This window comes from Schistocerca nitens, chromosome 11, assembly GCF_023898315.1.
Source record: "Schistocerca nitens isolate TAMUIC-IGC-003100 chromosome 11, iqSchNite1.1, whole genome shotgun sequence".
Taxonomy (NCBI): Eukaryota; Metazoa; Arthropoda; class Insecta; order Orthoptera; family Acrididae; genus Schistocerca; species Schistocerca nitens.
In genome coordinates this window covers 192,982,065-192,997,140 of record NC_064624.1, presented here as the reverse complement: position 1 = coordinate 192,997,140, position 15,076 = coordinate 192,982,065, and positions in this window count along the sequence as shown.

Sequence of the window (15,076 nt, the reverse complement as noted above, 5' to 3'; positions counted from 1 at the left end):
TCTCGTTGCGTAGATCCCCTGCACAGCGCAAATCACGGCTTGATTGGTTGAGCGCACGGCGGGAAGCGAACTGTTAACAGCCAATTGGAGGACCGTCCCCACCTCTTACCGTAACAGGGGAATCCCCGGCAGGATCTACGCAGCAGAGCAGTATACGCGCCTCGTCGCTGCTCCATGAGCTGAAGCGCGTGTGGATACAGTTGTCTGCTATTGTGCAACTACATCTGTGCTCTGCAAGCCACCGTGAGGTGCATGGCGGAGGGTTCGTCCCATTGTACTATAGTTGAATTCCTTTGTCTTGGCGGCTCGCGCATGCCCGCCCAGATGCGGGAGATTGCTGCATTGCCAGTTGTACGCGCCAAGAGAAGCAGCTCCATAGTACAGTATAGTTCGCAAACTTACGTTTAGGGGGGGGAGCGCGCAGTTTATGAAGTAAAGCCACCACGGCCGCATTACCCCTTTCGCTGCTACAGAGACGTGCTCCCCGCATTTTGTCATCACTGCACTGCTCGCCTGTGCAGACACACGGTGTTCCGACTGCTTTGACACACTTATCATTCGTTTTCACAAAAACTATTTGGCCCAAAAATTTGATTTTTACACATCTTCTTGACTGATACCTTCCCCCCATAAATGACTTAATTTTGTTTCGATGTTCAACGAAGTTATTGTGCAGCATTAGATGTAGTAAACCATTGCACGAAATTTTGAAGAGTTTGCAGTGGTAAAAGTCCATAGCGTATACTTTCCATATGGTCGATTTTAGTTGCCACAATGTTGAGAATGAAATGTGGACAATATACGTAAATTTCATATAAAATTTACTGTATAACAATATCTCATTTAATTTAAGTACCAGATAGGTATCGTATGTAATATTGAGAAATATTCCGTCTTTCGCGACTGTAATAAAAGTTTTATTTATACCAGAGTCATTTCGCTTTTCTTCTAAAAAGTTCTGATTAAAATTGGCGAAGTACACAAAACTGAATTGTCGACGTAATAAAACACAGAAACAAAAATCTATTGTCAGTGAGGCGCAATGTGCAAAAAATTTGTGTTTGTCACCACGGACAGCAAATACTTGCCAAAACATAGATCAGTTGACGAAAACATTGAATATGATGATGTTCCCAAAGCAGCGAAGCAAAGAATTGTGTCAGACAATCAAGTAGCTTGGTAACGTACGAGCCGAAATTCTGCTCTACATAATACTTTTAAAACTGTCGCAAATAATATATTTCAATATGAATAGTAAAACAGCGACTGTGGAAGAGAAGATATACAAACAAAACAGATGACATGAATATTGTATGTGTGCCTTTTCATTGTTTTTAATTGCTGTGAAAAGAAATATTGGAGGAGAAAATTAGAAAACCGAAAACTTGTTATGATTATAATGAGGAGACAAAGAACTAGAAATTTCTAAAAATTACATTCAAACGAATAAAATTCATGATGTAAGACGCTTCGATATTTTTTTTAAATAAACAAAATATTAAACACCGAACAAAGTTTGAACTCAAAACCTTTCACTTTGTAGTCAAACATCTTAACCGTTATGCTAACACAGCTCGTCTTTCAAATTCAAACCTGAAAGACTCTAAAACATCACGCAAAATACCGACAAACACTGTTGGTATGACTATGAATTATTCACGTTTCGTCGAATAGGAAATAAACAATTACTGCTGTTCTTTATTGCGAAAAAGCGGTTTGTGAGAATGATACAAACACCTTTCCTTGCTATCGCCTGAATTAGGAGCCTTATTGCTTGTTTGGTTTAATTAATTAATAGAATGTGAAGCAACTGGTATAAAGAATGCTTTTTCCAAAATTGCTGTAAAAGAAAGTCTGCGATCAAGACATTGCTTTCGTTCAATTACTTTATTTATGACTGAACGTTTCTAAAACTGAAGACATTCGTCCGTGCTCTGCACTGCAGTCGAGCTCTGGCAACGTCGTTCTCTGTTCATTGGCTGACTGTGCTTTATGATGTCAGATGCGCAGATCGAACCTAAACTCTGCCGACGTCGTAAATGACACGCACTTTAGCTATTAGGATTTCTTCTCGAATGGAGGGCGGGAACAATAACTGTTTGAATGCCTCTGTGCGTGCAGTAATTGTTCTGCTCTTATCCTCATAATCCCTATGTGAGCGATAGGCAGCGGGTCGTAGTACATCCCTCGAGTATCATTTAAAACCCGGTTCTTGAAACTTTGTTAATAGACTATCTCGGGATGGTTTACGTCTGTCTTCAAGAGTCTCCTTTGGTATCTCTGTGACACTCTCCCACGGATTAAACAAATCTGTGAACATTCGTGCTGCCCGTCTCTGTACACGCTTAATATCCACTGCACAGGTCCCACACACATGAGCGATATTCTAGAACCGGTCTCACGACTGATTTGTAAGCAATCTCCTATGTAGACTGATTGCATTTTCCCAATATTCTACCAATAAACCGATCTACCACCTGCTTTAGCCCCGACTGAAACCTATGTGATCATTCCATTTTATATCACCATGATGTGTATCAGCTGACCGATTCCAGCTCATTGATATTGTAGTTATAGGATGTTACGTTTCTTCGTTTTGTGAACAGCAAAATTTTACATTTCTGAAGATTTAGAGCAAGTTGACAATTTCTGCACCACACTGAAATTTTATTAAGATCTGACTGAATATTTATGCAGCTGCTTTCCGACAGCACTTGATTATAAATAACTGCATCATCTGCAACCCTATTAATATGTTCTGCAAGGTCGTTAATGTACAAAATGAACTGCAATGGTACCAACACACTTACATGGTGTACACCCGAAGTAACTTCTACACTGTGTGATCAAAAGTATCCGGACACCTGAATGAAAATGACTTACAATTTCGTGGCGCCTTCCATTGGTAATGCTGAAATTCAATTTTGGCCCACCCTTAGCCTTGATGACAGCTTCCACTCCTGCAGGCATACGTTTAATCATGAGCTGGAAACTTTCTTGGGGAATGGCAGACCATTCTTCACGGAGTGCTGCACTGAGGAGAGGTATCGATGTCGGTCGGTGAGGCCTGGCACGAAGTCGGCGTTCCAAAACATTCCAAAGGTGTTCTGTAGGATTCAGGTCAGGACTCTGTGCATGCTCGTCCATTACAGAGGTGTTATTGTCGTGTAACCACTCCGCCATTGACCGTGCATTATGAACAGGTGCTCGATCGTGTTGAAGGATGCAGTCGCCATCCCGCAATTGATCTTCAACAGTGGGAACCAGGAAGGTGCCTAAAACATGAATGTAGGCCTGTGCTGTGATAGTGTCACCCAAAACAACAAGGGGTGCAAGCCCCCTCCATGAAGAACACGACCACAACACCACCGCCTCCGAATTTTACTGTTGGCACTACACACACTGGCAGATGGCGTTCACCGGACATTCGCCATACCCACACCCTGCCATCTGATTGCCACATTGTGTACCGTGATTCGTCACTCCACACAACGTTTTTCCACTGTTAAATAACCGAGCGAGGTGGCGCAGTGGTTAGACACTGGACTCGCATTCGGGAGGACGACGGTTCAATCCCGCGTCCGGCCATCCTGATTTAGGTTTTCCGTGATTTCCCTAAATCACTCCGGGATGGTTCCTCTGAAAGGGCACGGCCGAATTCCTTCCCTAATCCGATGAGACCGATGACCTCGCTGTCTGGTCTCCTTCCCCGAAACCAACCAACCAACCACTGTCAAATCGTCCAATGTTTAGGCTCCTTACACCGAGCAAGGCGTCGTTTGGCATTTACCAGTTTGATGTGTGGCTTATGAGCAGCCGCTTGACCATGAAATCCAAGTTTTCTCACGTCCTGCCAAATTGTCATAGTACTTGCAGTGGATCGTGATGCAGTCTGGAATTCCTGTGTAATGGTCTTTATAGATGTCTGCCTATTACACATTACAACCCTCTTCAACTGTCGGCGGTCTCTGTCAGTCAACAGAGGAAGTCGACTTGTACGCTTTTGTGCTGTACGTGTCCCTTCACGTTTCCACTTCACTATCACATCGGAAACAGTGGACCTAGGGATGTTTAGGAGTGTGGAAATCTCGCGTACAGACGTATGAAACAAGTGACACCCAATCACCTGACCACGTTCGAAGTCCGTGAGTTTCGCAGAGCCCCCATTCTGATCCCTCACTATGTCTAATGACTACTGAGGTCCCTGATATGGAGTACCTGGCACCTAATATGAAAAACGTATGCTTAAGGGGGGGGGGGGGGGTTGGGGGTACTTTAGATCACATTGTCTGTGTCTGACGATGACTTTGCATGCAAGCTGACGTGTTTGCGTCCTTCCTAGCAAAAAGCCCTCAACCCAGTCACAAATTTCACTTGAAACCCATATGATCGTACGTTTGACAATAAGGTTTGGTACGGTACCGAGTCAAATGCTTTTCAGAAATCAAGAACCACTGCATCTGCCTGGTTGCCTTGATCCAAAGCTTTCAGTGTGTCATGTGAGAAATATGCGGGTTGGGTTTCACTTTATCCAGTTTTAGAAATCGCAGATTACCAGAAAGCATTGGTAGAGTGCACACAGGTTGATTCAGTCAGCACGAAAGCATCACAGAGATCATCATCCAGTTCCAGGACCAGACGGTTATATTCTATTCGTCTCTTTTTTTACTACTGTCTGGAGAATGAATTGGAGCTTTTGAATTGGCAATGTTTTCCGACTTTTAACTGTGAAGTCGCAACTGGAAGTTAATGAAACGCTTATACGGCCGGCTACTGAACAGACCCCATCAAATATATCTGAAATAAAGTTTCTAGGAAATTTAACAAATGGTTCAAATGGCTCTGAGCACTATGAGACTTAACTTCTGAGGTCATCAGTTCCCTAGAACTTAGAACTACTTAAACCTAACTAACCTAAGGACAACAGACACACCCATGCCCGAGGCAGGATTCGAACCTGCGACCCTAGCGGTCGCGCGGTTCCAGGCTGTAGCGCCTGGAACCGCTCGGCCACTTCAGCCGGCGGAAATTTAATAGTAAATCTTCTTAGCTGTATTTTCATCTCAGCGAGAAACTTTACCTCTCCTTTCCGCTTCCGTGGTCGTCTAGAATAGAACTGCCGTAGAAGCTGCTAATTGTTGACGGTGTCACGTAATGCAACGAAATCATATTACGATACGGTGAGATTGATGAATCATGCTTAGTCGTCAAAGATGGGGTGCCTAGAAAGCCTGCTGTCTCGGATCGCTAGACAATAAGTCAAGCAAATCGTATTAGTGAGTTCTATTACAAAAAGGAAATGACAATACTTAACTACTCGACATTAACATTGCTACACCACGAAGATGACGTGCTACAGACGCGAAATTTAACCGACAGGAAGAAGATGCTGTGATACGCAAATGATTAGCTTTTCAGAGCATTCACACAAGGTTGCCGCCGGTGGCGACACCTACAACGTGCTGACATGAGGAAAGTTTCCAACCGATTTCTCATACACCAACAGCAGTTGATCGGCGTTGTCTAGTCAAACGTTGTTGTGATGCCTCGTGTAAGGAGGAGAAATGCGTACCATCACGTTTCCGACTTTGATAAAGGTCGGATTGTAGCCTATCGCGATTTATCGTATCGCGACTTTGCAGCTCGCGTTGGTCGAGATCCAATGACTGCTAGCAGAATATGGAACCGGTTGGTTCAGGAGGGTAATACGGAACGCCGTGCTGGATCCCAACGGCCTCGTATCACTAGCAGTCGAGATGACAGGCATCTTATCCGCACGGCTGTAACGGATCGTGCAGCCACGTCTCGATGCCTGAGTCAACAGATGGGGACGTTTGCAAGACACCAACCATCTGCACGAACAGTTCGACGACGTTTGCAGCAGCACGGACTATCAGCTCGGAGACCGTGGCTGCCGTTACCCTTGACGCTACATCACAGACAGGAGCGCCTGCGACGGTGTACTCGACGGCGAACCTGGGTGCACGAATGGCAAAACGTCATTTTTTCGGATGAATCCGGGTTCTGTTTACAGCACATCGTGATGGTCGCATCCGTGTTTGGCGACATCGCGGTGAATGCACATTGGAAGCGTGTATTCGTCATCGCCATACTGGCGTGTCACCCGGCGTGATGGTATGGGCTGCCATTGGTTACACATCTCTGTCACCTCTTGTTCGCATTGACGCCACTTTGAACAGTGGACGCGACATTTCAGATGTGTTACGACCCGTGGCTCTAACCTTCATTCAGTGCCCCCCAGTGTGAATCCTTTCGCAAAATGACGGAATATGGCTGCTTCTTACCTATAATTAAGAGTGATCTGAAAATGACACGAAAAAGAGATGTTACAAAATGTGTTTGGCACGATCGAGTAAATAAAGCTTTACAGCCTACGTTGGACCATGTATACGTTTATATAGAAAGTAGTATTGCATTCGTGAGGGCACTTTTGGTCCGTCGTTGCAACTACAAAAAATGCGTGATTTTTTCACCAAACGTGTTTCGTTTTACTAAGGTAAAGCATCATCAGTGGTCTGTAATTAAGTTTGTTTTCATTTTGATTTGCTTTTTAGATCAAAAATACCGTCGTGAATTATAAAGCAACCATGGACACTATGGCCACACAAATGAAGAATTCAGTAGAGTTGCTCTTTCAGAATCCGACGACGCTGCTACGGTTCTGCAAGGGGAGGACCTCCGCATAACAGGCTAGTGGAATTCCTATGCGGCGGCTCACTAAATCAGTTCAAGGACAGACTGGTTTAATTATCGCAAAACTCGGCTGGGAAAGCTTCGCCAGTAATACTGAACGCTCCTTACACCTCCATCCACGGACTCACTGGCTAAACTGTGACATTTCTGTATGCTTAGTACTAGGGGGATGTTCTCACAATATCATTCCACTCTCAATTTTAACCCTACTCTTGAACCACTCCTTTATTTCCTTCATTACTTCTTCGACATACAGATTGGATAGCACAGACTAAAGCCCACGTGTACCCTTTCCAATCTACATCTACATTTATACTCCGCAAGCCACCCAACGGTGTGTGGCGGAGGGCACTTCACGTGCCACTGTCATTACCTCCCTTTTCTGTTCCAGTCGCGTATGGTTCGCGGGAAGAACGACTGTCTGAAAGCCACCGTGCGCGCTCGAATCTCTCTAATTTTACATTCGTGATCTCCTCGGAGGTATAAGTAGGGGGAAGCAATATATTCGATACCTCATTCAGAAACGCACCCTCTCGAAACCTGGCGAGCAAGCGACACCGCGATGCAGAGCGCTTCTCTTGCAGAGTCTGCCACTCGAGTTTGCTAAACATCTGCGTAACGCTATCAAGCTTACCAAATAACCCTGTGACGAAACGCGCCGCTCTTCTTTGGATCTTCTCTATCTCCTCCGTCAACCCGGCCTGGTACGGATCCCACACTGATGAGCAATACTCAAGTATAGGTCGAACGAGTGTTTTGTAAGCCACCTCTTTTGTTGATGGACTACATTTTCTAAGGACTCTCCCAATGAATCTCGACCTGCCACCCGCCTTACGAACAATTAATTTTATATGATCATTCCACTTCAAATCGTTCCGCACGCATACTCCCAGATATTTTACAGAAGTAACTGCTACCAGTGTTTGTTCCGCTATCATGCAATAAAGGATCCTTCTTTCTATGTATTCCCAATACATTACATTTGTCTATGTTAAGGGTCAGTTGCCACTCCCTGCACCAAGTGCCTATCCGCTGCAGATCTTCCTGCATTTCGCTGCAATTTTCTAATCCGCGAAAAGCCGCATGGAACTTCCGACACTATCTACTAGGTCATTTATATACATTGTGAAAAGTAATGGTCCCATAACACTCCCCTGTGACACGCTAGAGGTTACTTTAACATCTGTAGACGTCTCTGCATTCTCTGCATTGAGAACAACATGCTGTGTTCTGTTTGCTAAAAACTCTTCAATCCAGCCACACAGCTGGTCTGATATTCCGTAGGCTCTTACTTTGTTTATCAGGCGACAGTGCGGAACTGTATCGAACGCCTTCCGGAAGTCAAGGAAAATGGCATTTACCTGGGAGCCTGTATCTAATATTTTCTGGGTCTCATGAACAAATAAAGCGAGTTGGGTCTCACACGATCGCTGTTTCCGGAATCCGTGTTGATTCCTACAGAGTATATTCTGGCTTTCCAGACATGACACGATATGCGAGCAAAAAACATGTTCTAAAATTCTACAACAGATCGATGTCAGAGATATAGGCCTAAAGTTTTGCTCATCTCCTCGACGACCCTTCTTGAAGACTGGAACTACATGTGCTCTTTTCCAATCATTTGGGACCTTCCGTTCCTCTAGAGACTTGCGGTACACGGCTGTTAGAAGGGGGGCAAGTTCTTTCGCGTACTCTGTGTAGAATCGAATTGGTATCCCGTCAGGTCCAGTGGACTTTCCTCTGTTGAGTGATTTCAGTTGCTTTTCTATTCCTTGGACACTTATTTCGACGTAAGCCATTTTTTCGTTTGTGCGAGGATTTAGAGAAGGAACTGCAGTGCGGTCTTCCTCTGTGAAACAGCTTTGGAAAAAGGTGTTTAGTATTTCAGCTTTACGCGTGTCATCCTCTGTTTCAATGCCATCATCATCCCGGAGTGTCTGGATATGCTGTTTCGAGCCACTAAGACCAGAACTTCCTAGGATTTTCTGTCAAGTCTGTACATAGAATTTTACTTTCGAATTCACTGAACGCTTCTCGCATAGCCCTCCTTACGCTAACTTTGACATCGCTTAGCTTCTGTTTGTCTGAGCGGTTTTGGCTGCGTTTAAACTTGGAGTGAAGCTCTCTTTGCTTTCGCAGTAGTTTCCTAACTTTGTTGTTGTACCACGGTGGGTTTTTCCCGTCCCTCACAGTTTTAGTCGGCACGTACCTGTCTAAAACGCATTTTACGATTGCCTTGAACTTTTTCCATAAACACTCAACATTTTCAGTGTCGGAACAGAAATTTTCGTTTTGATCTGTTAGGTAGTCTGAAATCTGCCTTCTATTACTCTTGCTAAACAGATAAACCTTGCTCCCTTTTTTATATTCCTATTAACTTCCATATTCAGGGATGCTGCAACGGCCTTATGATCACTGATTCCCTGTTCTGCACTTACAGAGTCGAAAAGTTCGGGTCTGTTTGTTATCAGTAGGTGCAAGATGTTATCTCCACGAGTCGGTTCTCTGTTTAATTGCTCGAGGTAATTTTCGGATAGTGCACTCAGTATAATGTCACTCGATGCTCAGTCCCTACCACCTGTCCTAAACATCTGAGTGGCCCAGTCTATATCTGGTAAATTGAAATCTCCACCTAAGACTATAACATGCTGAGAAAATTTATGCGAAATGTATTCCAAATGTTCTCTCAGTTGTTCTGCCACTAATGCTGCTGAGTCGGGAGGTCGGTAAAAGGAGCCAATTATTAACCTAGCTCGGTTGTTGAGTGTAACCTCCACCCATAATAATTCACAGGAACTATCCACTTCTACTTCACTACAGGATAAACTACTACTAACAGCGACGAACACTCCACCACCGGTTGCATTCAATCTATCCTTCCTAAACACCGTCTGTACCTCTGTAAAAATTTCGGCAGAATTTATCTCTGGCTTAAGGCAGCTCTCTGTACCTATAACGATTTCAGCTTCGGTGCTTTCTATCAGCGCTTGAAGTTCCGGTACTTTACCAACGCAGCTTCGACAGTTTACAATTACAATACCGATTGCTGCTTGGTCCCCGCATGTCCTGACTTTGCTCCGCACCCTTTGAGGCTGTTGCCCTTTCTGTACTTGCCCGAGGCCATCTAACCTAAAAAACCGCCCAGTCCACGCCACACAACCCCTGCTACCCGTGTAGCCGCTTGCTGCGTGTAGTGGACTCCTGACCTATCCAGCGGAACCCGAAACCCCAGCACCCTATGGCGCAAGTCGAGGAATCTGCAGCCCACACGGTCGCAGAACCGTCTCAGCCTCTGATTCAGACCCTCCACTCGGCTCTGTACCAAAGGTGCGCAGTCAGCCCTGTCGACGATGCTGCAGATGGTGAGCTCTGCTTTCATCCCGCTAGCGAGACTGGCAGTCTTCACCAAATCAGATAGCCGCCGGAAGCCAGAGAGGATTTCCTCCGATCCATAGCGACACACATCATTGGTGCCGACATGAGCGACCACCAGCAGATGGGTGCACCCTGTACCCTTTATAGCATCCGGAAGGACCCTTTCCACATCTGGAATGACTCCCCCCCCCCCCCCCCCCCGGTATGCACACGGAGTGCACATTGGTTTTCTTCCCCTCTCTTGCTGCCATCTGGGCACTTCGTTCTTGATCTTCCATTCTTGTTGCTCCCATTTTGTTTATTTACTTTACTGTGTATTATCCATATTTTCCCTACACCTACCGAGCCAGGTGGCGCAATGTTTAGCTCCCTGGACTCGCATTCGGGACGACGACGGTTCGATCACGCGGCCGACCTTCCTGATTTAGGTTTTGCGTAATTTCCCTAAATCACTTCAGGCAAATGCTGGGATGGTTCCTTTGAAAGGCCACGGCTCATTTCCTTCCCCATCCATCCCAAAAGCGACGAGACTGATAACCTCGCTGTTTCGTCTCTTCCATCAAATCAGTCCCATCACTCCTACGACTAGCATCTGTTTTGCAGAGAAATTCGAACATCTTGCCCCATTTTACATTGTCAATTACTTTTTCTAGGTCAACAAATGCTGTTGTTGTTGTGGTCTTCAGACCAGAGACTGGTTTGATGCTACTCTATCCTGTGCAAGCTTCTTCATCTCCCAGTACCTACTGCAGCCTACATCCTTCTGAATCTGCTTAGTGTATTCATCTCTTGGTCTCCCTCTACGATTTTTACCCTCCACGCTGCCCTACAATGCTAAATTTGTGGTCCCTTGATGCCTCAAAACATGTCCTACCAACCGATCCCTTCTTCTAGTCAAGTTGTGCCACAAACTTCTCTTCTCCCCAATCCTATTCAATACCTCCTCATTAGTTACGTGATCTACCCACCTTATCTTCAGCATTCTTCTGTAGCACCACATTTCGAAAGCTTCTATTCTCTTCTTGTCCAAACTGGTTATCGTCCATGTTTCACTTCCATACATGGCTACACTTCATACAAACACTGTCAGAAACGACTTCCTGACACTTAAATCTATACTCCATGTTAACAAATTCCTCTTCTTCAGGAACGCTTTCCGATCCATTGCCAGTCTACATTTTATATCCTCTCTACTTCGACCATCATCAGTTATTTTGCTCCTCAAATAGCAAAAACTTCTTTACTGCTTCAAGTGTCTCATTTCCTAATCTAATTCCCTCAGGATCACCCGACTTAATTCGACTACATTCCATTATCCTTGTTGTAAGAGGTCCGAGCAGATGTAATGTCGATGTATTGCTCATGCGCTGCCTGCGATATGCAAGGGCTCTGACCAGAGAGCAGTGTTGACTGAGTAGGAACTGTGTAGCTGTAGCAGTAAGTTGTTGCTAGTCTGGAGTCTGCTCTGGTCTGGTCTGGTGTATCGTGTTGGCTGGCCCGGTCGCGGTGCAGCGATGCCGGAGCCTGAGTATTACTGTATAAAGTAAAAAAGAAAGCAGCCTCGCGCATATGTATTAATGTCATCTCAAGTCGCATGTAAATGTTTTAAAACTCTCGTAATAATAATCTTCCTCATAAAAAGTAACTTTTAACAACCATTCATTTCAATTTAAAGAATTTACTAATTTCTCCCGTCCATGATCATCCCGATTATTGCAATAGAAAAATCAGTTGCTCCCTTTCATAAATGACAGATAGGTCGGCCAGCATTACACAGAGCTGTGCCGGAAAAATTTATTGTAAGAGCAGATATATCCGGCGACTTCATTGAGGTAAGAATTTTTCCTTTTTTTATTCAGAATGATCTTTCAGGGCCATGACGCAGCACTGCTGTCGTCCAAAATTTACCAGGTTAAATTCACAGTCAATTACTGAAAAGTCATAAGTGAGCGGCAATTTAATTGAGAGCTTAGTTACATTGTTTTATTACCAGGTTACTGAATTTTTTTTTAAATTGGGATGTTATACTGAATGTGAACGACATAATTATCATTTTTACTGTTGAGAGGTTTAGGAATTTTTCTGTTTTGAGGTTACCCTAAATGTGAATGAATTTTGAGCTTAGATTAAATGAGAAAGAATTTTGTAGGGAGATTACAATTGAGAAAGAATTTTGTGGGGAGGTTACACTAAATTAGAATCATACTCATATTATTTATTTTTTTATAATTTTGTGGGGAGGTTACATTGTTTAGCTTTTATTGGTGTTTATCTTATATCCTCCTTTCAAGACACTGTACATTCCGTTCAACTGCTCTTCCAGGTCCTTTGCTGTCTCTGACACAATTACAATGTCATCGGCGAACCTCAAAGTTTTTATTTCTTCTCCCTGGATTTTAATTCCTACTCCGAATTTTTCTTTTGTTTCCTTCACTGCTTGCTCGATATACAGATTGAATAACATCGGGCAGAGGCTACAACCCTGTCTCACTCCCTTCCCAACCACTGCTTCCCTCTCATCTCCCTCGACTCTTATAACTGCCATCTGGTTTCTGTACAAATTGTAGATAGCCTTTCGCTCCCTGTACTTTACCCCTGCCACCTTCAGAATTTGAAAGAGAGTACTCCAGTCAACATTGTCAAATGCTTTCTGTAAGTCTACAAATGCTAGAAACGTAGGTTTTCCTTTCCTTAGTCTATTTTCTAAGATAAGTCGTAAGGTCAGTATTGCCTCACGTGGTCCAGTATTTCTACGGAAACCAAACTGATCTTCCCTGAGGTCGGCTTCTACCAGTTTCTCCCATTCGTCTGTAAAGAACTCGTGTTAGTATTTTGCAGCCGTGACTTATTAAACTGATAGTTCGGCAATTTTCACACCTCTCAGCACCTGCCTTCTGTGGAACTGGAATTATTATATTCTTCTTGAAGTCTCTGGGTGTTTCTCCTGTCTGATACATCTTGCTCACCAGATGGTAGAGTTTTGTCAGGGCTGGCTCTCCCAAGACTATCACTATTTCTAATGGAATGTTGTCTACTCCCGGGGCCTTGTTTCGACTTATGTCTTTCAGTGCTCTGTCAATATCTTCACACTGTATCATATCTCCCATTTCATCTTCATCTACATCCTCTTCCATTTCCATAATATTGCCGTGAAGTACATCGCCCTTGTATAGACCCTCTACATACTCCTTCCACCTTTCTGCTTTCCCTTCTTTGCTTAGAACTGGGTTTCCATCTGAGCTCTTGATATTCATACAAGTGGTTCTCTTTTCTCCAAAGGTCTCTTTAATTTTCCTGTAGGCAGTACCTATCTTACCCTTAGTGAGATAATCCTCTACATCCTTACATTTGTCCTCTATCCATCCCTGCTTAGCCATTTTGCACTTCCTGTCGATCTCATTTTTGAGACATTTGTATTCCTTTTTGCCTGCTTCATTTACTGCATTTATATATTTTCTCCTTTCATCAATTAAATATCTCTTCTGTTACCCAATGATTTCTACTAGCTCTCGTCTTTTTACCTACTTAATCCACTGCTGCCTTCACTATTTCATCTCTCAAAGCTACCCATTCTTCTTGTACTGTATTTCTTTCCCCCGTTCTTGTCAGTTGTTCCCTAACGCTCTCTCTGGACGTGTTTCTTTAAGTCTTCTTTGCATTGTTAAGTGCAAACGCCATTTAATTGCCTTTCTCGTCCCTTTACCTTTCCTTACGGCAACTAATCATCATGTAACAGATTGTCAGTTTCTTTTGTGTTCTTTTGATATTATTCTTGTCAGCAGCTAGGAAGCACGGGCTTTTAAGTTCATTATGTGGCAGTTTTGGGGCTTATTTTCCACGCTATCTCCGATTTTTTTTTGGTGTCCTCAGTCTTCTGACTGGTTCGAAGCGGCCTGTCACAAATTCCTTTCCTGTGCCAACCTCTGCATCTCAGAGTAGCACTTGCGACCTACGTCCTCAATTATTTGCTTGACGTATTCCAATCTCTGTCTTCCTCTACAGTTTTTGCCCTCTACAGCTCCCTCTAGTACCATGGAAGTCACTCCCTCATGTCTCAACATTTGTCCTATCACCCTGTCCCTTCTCCTTGTCAGTGTTTTCCACACACTCCTCTCCTCGCCACTTCTGCGCAGAACCTCCTCATTCCTTACCTTATCGGTCCACCTAATTTTCAACATTTGTCTGTAACACCACATCTCCAGTGCTTCGATTCTCTTCTGTTCCGGTTTTCCTGCACTCCATGTTTCACTACCATACAATTCTGTGCTCCAAACGAACGTTTTGAAAGATGTCTTCCTCTTATTAAGGCCTATGTTTGATACTAATAGACTTCTCTTGGCCACGAATGCCCTTTTTGCCACAGCTAGTCTTTTTATGTACTCCTTGCCCCGTCATTTGTTATTTTGCTGGCTAGTAGAAGAATTCCTTAACTTCATGTACTTGGTGACCATCAATCCTGATGTGAAGTTTCTCACTGTTTTCATTCCTGCTATTTCTCATTACTTTCGTCTTTCTTCGATTTCCTCCCAATCCATATTCTGTACTCGTGATATTATTCCGAAAGGTCGCCCACGTTGTAGAGACATTGAATTTACTCTCTTCACCCATACGTTCTCTCCTATGCATTTAACAGTGGAATTCCTCTTTCCCTCAAAATGGTGACGCCGTTGCTTTGAGTTGTTCATTCATATTTTTCTTGCACTCATTTCGCTTTGACTTCCTCAGATTTCCTATTTATTTCATTCCTAAGTGGCTTAGATCGCTGTATTGCTTTTTCTGGAACATTTTCGTCTTTCCTTCTTTGGTCGACTAATTGAAGTACTTTCTTCTGTTACCCAAGGTTCCTTAGCAGTTACCTGCTTTGTACCTATATTTGTCTGTCCGACTTCTGTGAGGCCATTTTCAGATTTCGCCAGTTACGATGTTTCATTGTAGAATGAAACAACGTCCTCACATTAGTAACCAAAAGTATTAATAGTCTTGCCAA